Genomic DNA, 9047 nt, shown 5'->3' with positions numbered 1-9047 from the left:
GTATATACAACCTTCTCGATAACTTTAGCAAACACCGATGGCATAGAAATAAGTCTATAATTGTCAACATTATCCCTGTCTCCGTTTTTATAAAGTGGCTTCACTACCGAGTACTTTAATCGGCCAGGAAACCGACCACTCCTGAAGGAAAAGTTACAGATATGGCTAAGTACTGGGCTAACATACATAGAACAATACTTCAGTATTCTGCTAGATACCTCGTCATACCCATGAGGGTTCTTGGTCTTTAGTGATTTAATTATTAACTCAATCTCCCTCTTGTCAGTATCATGGAGAAGCATTTCAGGTAACAGTCTCGGAACACTTTTTTCTATGAGTGCTGTATGATTCCCTGTTGGGACTTGGTTTCTATTTAGTTCACCTGCTATATTCAGAAAGTGATTATTAAATACTGTACATATATGCGACTTATCAGTAACACGGACATTCCCACTACACACTGATTCTATATCCTCGACCTGTCTCTGCAGACCAGCCACTTCCTTTACGACTGACCATATGGTTTTAATTTTATCCTGAGACTTAGCTATTCTATCTGCATACCACATACTTTTTACCTTCCTAATAACTTTTTTAAGCACTTTACAATACTGTTTGTAATGGGCTGCTGCATTCAGATTTTGACTATTTCTAATGTTTTGATATAACTGCCACTTTGTCCTACAGGATATTCTTATCCCTCTAGTCAGCCACCCAGGCTGCCTGTTTGTGTTAGTACCCTGTTTTGAACGTTCTAATGGAAAGCAACTTTCAAAGAGCATGAGAAAAGTCTTGAGGAAAGCATTATATTTATCATCTACTGTATCAGTACTATAAACATCTTGCCACTCTTGTTCCTTGAAAAGGTTTACAAAGGTCTCTACAGCAACTGGATCAGCTTTCCTAAACAGTTGATAATTATATTTAACATGTGTTTCAGCACAAAAATCTTTTAGAGTTAAAATTTGTGCATCATGATCGGAAAGGCCATTCACCTTTTTGAACAGAATGCCCTTCTAGTAATGAGGAATGAACAAAAATGTTGTCTATGGTTGTTCTACTGTTCCCTTGCACTCTCGTTGGAAAGAATACGGTTTGCATAAGATTATATGAATTAAGGAGGTCTACCATAATCCTTTTCCTTGCACAATCACTTATACAATTAACATTGAAGTCACCACATCTAACTAACTTTTTGTATTTCCTATAAAGTGAACCAAGAACCTCCTCTAGCTTTAGCAAAAACGTTGTGAAATTGGAGTCTGGGGATCTATAAATAACAACAGTAAGAAGTTTAGCTCCACTAAATTTAACCACACCTGCACAACATTGAAACACCTTTTCAGTGCAGTACTCTGAAACATCAATTGACTCAAATGGGATACCGTTTTTCACATACGTGGCTACTCCCCCACACCACAAAGAGCTCCTAGAAAAGCTGCCAGCTAACCTGTGTCCTGGTAAAGGAAGCCTCTGAATTATCTCCTTATTTAAGAAGTGTTCAGATGTACCAATAATTTCAGAGTCAACATCTATAAGCAGTTCACTAACTTTATCTCTAATACCTTGTATATACTAATTCCCTCATTAATCGGATACCTAAGCTTTGTCGAAAGTGGTTTCTTTGTTAGAGAGACTTCCTTTAAGCAGGAATACCTATCAGCTGACTTCAATCTAAAAAAAGGTACAGCTCTAACACCCACTACTACAGGAATTTTCCCATGAGTGATCCCACCACCCCCACCTATGCTGTCACCTATGAGCTTTGCCAACCTCCCCTTCCCATACCTGTTGAGGTGCAGGCCATGTCTAGTGAAACCCGTCCTGCTGATAGACTCCAGCGACACCACTGAAATGTGACTCATGCCATCTGTCATCAGTGCACCCCCAAGTCTCATGTTGTTACACCTGACAGCTGTATTAAGATGAGGCCGATCGTGACACTGAAACAATTCCACGAAATGCACATTTGTATTGCCAGTCTGAGTGGCTATCTTTTCCAGGTCACCATCTATGTCATACTCCCTATCCCTGACAATACTATTACCAGCCCCAACCACAATCACTACCTGATCCTCTTTAGTAAAATCCCTACATAACCCCCCTATGTTAACAGTCACCTGAGCCAATCCTGCATTAGGATTCACAATGCTGGTGACCTGGTACTCGCTCCCCAACACTTCCTGCAACTGCTGGCCTACACCTCTACCATGAGAACTACCTAACAGCACAACCTTCTTCTTTCTCTTAGACTTTGCAACTGTCCTAGCCACCGTAACTGCTGAGGTCTGCTGCATACGTCCTACATCTACAGCTACTAGAGATTCCTCTCCACTAGACTCTGACAGTTGGTCATATCTATTGCAAACACCAATAGTAAAACTATCTGAAAATCTCCTTCTCCTAGCAGATCTCTTGCCAGCAGCCAGCTCCCATTCCCCAACCCCCTTCTCCCTCCTCATACTATCTAGCTCCTCCTGTGCTTTTATCAACTGCACCTGAAGGGCACAGATCTTATGCTCCTGCTCCTCTATCAACTTACTCTTGCTACATAACCTGCAGTTGCAGGAGGGGATCTCACCAGAATGCCCACTGGCTTCCCCACTGCATTCCCCCCAGTGAAAATACTTCGAACAAGACTCACACCGCAATCCACTACTCACAAACCTATGGCAAAGCCCACACTTCTCACTCATAGTAAAATTTTACAGTTATTGAAACAAGAAAACTACTTTATCTAAGTTCCACTACTACAATAAGATATTAAAAAACTGAGTACAATAATCACAAACTTGCTCTACAATGGAAGTAACTACTATTATTGACAATATTAAACAACAACAAATGAGAATATAACAAAAGACTAACACAGAAAGAAAATCAAACAACAGACAGTAGAAGAGCTTGAAAATGTAGTCAGAGATGAGTATCAAGGATGATGTTACTTATGTCTGCAGCATCCATCCCTTAAGCTGTATGTGTCCCCTGGGTGGTACTCAACAACTAACAGTATTGGTGCCAGACAATCCTAGTGATCTCCTGGCATATATCATACGAAGTTCATATGACTAACACCTGTACAGAAAATTTGGTCTCAATGCTAAAAATGTGTCAACTGAACACTGACGACAGTAGCAGAGCCAAATGCCAAATTCTACACAAGATCCTAGATGAGAATGAAATTGATATGGCAGCCATCTAGGAAGCTCATGTAGAAACTGAAAAGCTTAATTTAAGAGACAAAATATCTGCACTTGATTCCGTATATGACAAGGTTGATGGTGCAGCAATACACATTCAGAAGGATATAGGAAAGGTCCACACTCTCTCTAACAGTACCATGAATAATATTCACAAAATCCTTTCAGAACTGAGGTAATAAATTGTGGTGAATATCTATAAGTTACAGGGAATGATGACTAAAAGCTCACAACTACCCTAGAGTTCACTTGGGAAACTTCAAGAGCAATCATGGACTATACATTTGTATAAATGTAATAATGAAAATGGGAACATGCTGTTAGAGTGGTCCGAAGAACATTATCTCCACCTTGATTTTGATGTTAGAGATAAGTGTACATTCCATTCTGGAACCAGGAAAACAGATCACAACACTGAATTATGTTTCGTGTCCTCCAACCGCAATGGCCTAACATTACCAGTGCCAAGGAAATGTCCTGGACGACTTCCCATTCAGTCAACACCATCCAGTGCTTCTCAAAATAGGCAAATGCATACCTGTCAAAAGATCATTTCCGAAACCTACATGATTGGTCTGAATTTTATGAAAATCTGGAAAAATGTAACCCACCAGAAAGCACAAATTATAAGAGGTTGATTGGAGCTGTATTATCCATAGCAAAGAAATGTATCCCAAGAGGCTTTCACAAGGAATATATATCTGAATGGATGGAAAAGTGAAAAATTCTATAAAAAAAGCTTTGTGACAACAGTGAGTGTGAAATAGCTGATGAACTTCTACACAGTATTGACAGAGCTCACGCTGTGAAGTGGACTGCAACAGATGTGACCTTAGACTTCTGCATCTCAAACAAAAAAGCCTGATCCTTGTTGAGGAAATTTGGAGATGCCAATTCACCAGACTGCATGAAGAAGGCTGTTACCCCTAAGCAAGTAGTAAATAACATTTGTCCACCTCTAAAACTTCTGAGACTCTATCACATACAATTAAGGTCAAAACAGAATAGAAAACTCTTAAACTAGCCTGTAAACCTTAGTCAGACTACTCTACACCATTCAGCAATAAGGAAATAATGACAACTCTCAAAGAATTGAAAGCATCTGGTTTTATGGTATTTATTCAGAATTCCTAATCCACAGCTGGAATTAGGTAAAAAAAGACTAGCAGCATTCTTTACCAATATTCTCCAAACTGGTAACATATTCCATGATTGAAAACACCAAAAATTATAGCTATCTTACAACCAGGTACACAAAATGACAAACTGTGAAGTTACCAACCCATTTCTTCACTTAGCATAGTACATAGACTTGTAGAAAGTATGTAATGTAACAGAATCAGCCAAAGTTCCAAAACCTGCCTGCTGAACAGGCAGGATTCCACCAAAACCACACCTGCAACAACCAGATTCCCTCTCACGATAATTTTTACTGAAGCAGAACTTCAAAACAAACAAAAGACCTCAAGTGCATTTGTACGAGGGCGGTTCAGAAAGTAACCTGCGATCGGTCACAGTGCGGGTTGTGGGGGGAGTAGCGACGCCATCTGTGCGTTCACACACTCAACAGGTCAGTCGGCATCAAGCTGTGGTCGAGTGAACGTCGTACCTGCGCTACTTTAGTTTTTGTGGCAGTTTGAAATGTGTGCTGCAATAGAAAACCCCGCCAAATGTGAAGTGCGTGCTGTCATAAGGTTTTTTACAGCCAAAGGATATTCTGCAGTAGCTATTCATCTTGAGCTTTGTGCCGTGTATGGAGCAAGAGTTATGAGTGAAGGAGTTGTCCGTGAATGGGTACGTTTATTTAAAAGTGGACGAGAAAACGTTCATGATGAAGAGAGGAGTGGTAGACCATCGTTGGTGACTGACGAACTCGTTCAGACAGTTGATGCAAAAGTTCGTGAAAATCGACGTTTCTCGATGTCGGAGTTGTCTACTGGTTTTCCACAGATTTCTAAGACTCTCTTGTACGAGATAGTGACAGCGAGATTGGGTTACCGTAAGCTCTGTGCACGATGGGTGCCCAAAATTCTTACCGACCACCACAAAACTCAAAGAATGGCCTCTGCATTAGACTTTCTGTCACGTTATGAGGACGAAGGAGAACCGTTGTTAAACAGAATCGTGACTGGTGACGAAACCTGGATTAAGAACGTGAACCCTGAGACAAAAGAACAATCAAAGATGTGGGCACATTCAAATTCGCCTACCAAACCAAGAAAAGCCTCGCAAGATTTTTCTGCCAGAAAACTGATGGCAACGGTGTTTTGGGATGCCAAAGGGGTGTTGTTGGTTGAATTCATGGAACGTGGTACGACCATTAATCAAGACATGTACTGTGAAACAATAAAAAAGTTACGACGGGCTTTACAGAACAATCGCCGTGGTATGCTGACTTCCGGTATCGTTTTTTTGCACGATAACGCCCGTCCTCACTCTGCTCGCAGAACAGCGGCCCTTCTTGAGTCCTTCAAGTGGGACGTTATCAACCATCCACCTTACAGCCCAGACCTGGTGCCAAGTGATTATCACCTCTTCATGCATTTGAAGAAATGGCTCGGGTCACAGTGGTTTGATGACGACGAAGAGCTCAAAGATGCGGTCACAGGCTGCCTCCAGGCACAAGCGGGTGATTTTTATGCAGAAGGAATTTCAAAGCTTGTGAAGAGATACGATAAGTGCCTCAATCGCTATGGAGGCTATGTAGAAAAATAGTGCAAAGATGTAGTTGTAAGATGTATATATTAAAATATTTTTATTTAACTTGGTGTATTTTTTTAAATCAACCGGAGGTTACTTTCTGAACGGCCCTCGTAGATTTAACAGCAGCTTATGAAACTATGTGGAGAAGTAGCTAATATTCAAACTTTGGTGAAGCCTCACCAGTGCTGTGTTAAGTAACAGAAGCTTCCAAGTTCTAATGGGCATAATGATGAGTGCTCAAATGAAGATTAATAATGGCCTTCCACAACAATCAGTGCTAGCCTTGCTTCTATGTTCCCTGTATATAGCAGCCATGCCTAAGACGGCATTAGGGAAATATGGATATGCTGATGATTGAGTTCTTGCTGCAGCCACAAAGACCTGGGAATTACTGAATCTGTCGTGACCGAAGACTTACAAGTTGTTTGTAACTGGAGTTTACAGTCAAATGGTGCCAAAACAGAAGTCACCAGTTTCCACCTTAAGAAGCAGCTCACTAACAAGGAAATAAAGGTATATTTTGAAGTGAAAAAGGTGAGGCATAACAGAAGTCTGTGTTACCTAGGTATCACTCCTGACTGGACACTCAGCTCTAAAGAGCAGTTGCACAATGTGAAACATTATCTTGCAGAAACTTAAGTGATACAACATGGGGTTCATAAGCTCAAATGGTAAGAGCTGCTCTTGGACTGGTGTACCCTGTGTCAGAATATTGCACTGCACTCTGGGTCGACAGCCCAAACATGACATTTGTTGACATGCAGCTCAACCACACTATATGCATCATCATGGGAACAATCAGAAACAATCCACCTTCTGGCTGCATATTCTGAGCCCTATAGCTCCCACATTATTGTAGTGAGAGTCTGCTCTCAGGTGGGAGGTTACAAAAATAACTGGTGATCCTTATCTCTCTGTACATGAGGACATTCCTGCACTCCCATCATCCACCTTTACAACATGAAAAATTTTTGGTAGACAATGGAGCAACAGCAGACCATGGACAGAAATATGGCAGAACAGTGCTACCCCAGAACAGCTTAAGATGCCTTGCATTCTGTCCATGCTACCAGGTTTTGGAGAACACTAAAATATCTGGTCTGCACTCAACAGAATAAGAGCAAACAGTAGAAGATGTGCTGACTCAGTGTACAAATGGGGATTACCAACATCGCTCAGCTGTGATTGTGGTGCAGAACGAGAAACTGTTCATGTGCACCCAAGATCTACATCTACATATATACTCTGCTAGCCACCAAGCAGTGTGTGGTGGAGGGCACAATTCGTACCAAAGTCATATTTCTCGCCGTTCCACTCGCGGATCACACGAGCGAAAAATGACTGTCAGAACGCCTCAATATGAGCTTTAATTTCCTTTATCTTTGAATGGTGATCATTGTGCAATTTGAGAGTTGGTGGTAATAATATATGCTCTACATCCTTGGTGAAGATCGGATTTTGGAATTTAGTGAGCAGCCCCTTCCATTTAGCATGTCGTCTACCTGCAAGTGTGCCCCACTTCAAACTTTCTATGAGATTTGTAATGCTCTCATGATGGCTAAATGTACCAGTCATGAATCTTGCCACATTGCTTTGGACCTTCTCACTCTCTTGAACCAGACTCAACTGGTAAGGGTCCCATACAGACGAACAATACTCTAATACTGGACGGACTAACGTATTGTTAGCAATTTCCTATGTTGAAGGACTGCATCGCTTCAGGATTCTACCAATAAACTGCAATCTAGAGTTCACCTTGCCCGTTACTTGTGTAATCAGATCATTCCATTTGAGATCATTTCAAATAGTCACACCCAGATACTTGATGGATGTTACCGCTTCCAAAGACTGGGCATTTATTTTGTATTCGTACATTAATGGGGATTTTTGCCTTATATGCAGTAGGTTACACTTACTAATATTGAGAGATAACTGCCAGTCATTTTTTTCTGCAAATCCTCATTGATTTGTTCACAACTTTCGTGTGATACTACTTTCCCGCAGGCTACAGCATCATCGGCAAACAGTCTAATACCGCTGTCAATACCATCAACCAGATCGTTTATGTAAATCATAAAAATCAGTGGACCTATTATGCTGCCCTGGGGCACACCAGAAGTTACACTTGTTTCTGTTGAAGTCACCCCATTTAGGATGACAAACTGCTCTCTGTCTATTAGAAAACTTTCTATCCAACAGCATATGTCATCAGATAAACCGTAAGCACACACTTTTTGGAGCAAGCGACAGTGCGGAACTGAGTCGAATGCCTTTCGAAAGTTGAGAAATATGGCATCAACCTGGGAGCCAGTATCTAGAGCCTGTTGTATATCATGCACAAAGAGGGCCAGCTGTGTCTCGCATGACTGCTGTTTCCTAAAACCAGGCTGGTTTCTGCAGATGAGCTTCTCGTAGTCTAGAAAGGTCATTATGTCTGAACACAAAACATGTTCCATGATTCTACAACACATTGATGTCAGTGAAATTGGCTGGTAATTATGTGCATCCGATTTTCTACCCTTTTTATAGGTTGCTATGACCTGGGCCTTCTTCCAGTCCCATGGAACTTTTCACTGTTCCAATGATCTCTGATAGATGATGGATAAGAATGGTGCTATATTTGTAGCATAGTCAACATATGATCTTACGGGGATACCATCTGGGCCAGATGCCTTCCTGGTGTCTCATGATCTTAACTGTTTTACAATCCCAGGTACACTAAACACTATGTCAGCCATCTTTCCATTTGTTCAATAATTGAAAGGGGGAATGGTGCTGCAGTCCTCTACTGTAAATGAGTTTTTGAAAGCTATGTTTAGAATTTTGGCCTTCTGTTTACCATCATCCGCTACATTACCCATACTGTCAGCAAGAGAAGGTATTGAATTATTTTTTAGCATTCACAGATTTTACATACGACCACATTTTTTTGGGGTTATTTTAGAATCTGTAGATAAAATATTGCTTTCAATTTCTTTAAAAAAATCTCTCATTGACCTTTTGACAGCTGCTTTCATTTCACATAATTTATGTTCGTCAGCGGGGAAGTGACTATGTTTAAAACAACTGTGCAAACTTCTCTGCTTTCTCAGCAACTTCCTAATATGTTTGTTGTACCAAGGTGGATCCTTTCCCTCCCCTATA

This window comes from Schistocerca cancellata, chromosome 7 (assembly GCF_023864275.1).
Source record: "Schistocerca cancellata isolate TAMUIC-IGC-003103 chromosome 7, iqSchCanc2.1, whole genome shotgun sequence".
In the NCBI taxonomy this organism is placed as follows: Eukaryota; Metazoa; Arthropoda; class Insecta; order Orthoptera; family Acrididae; genus Schistocerca; species Schistocerca cancellata.
Note: the sequence above shows the minus strand (reverse complement) of the source record.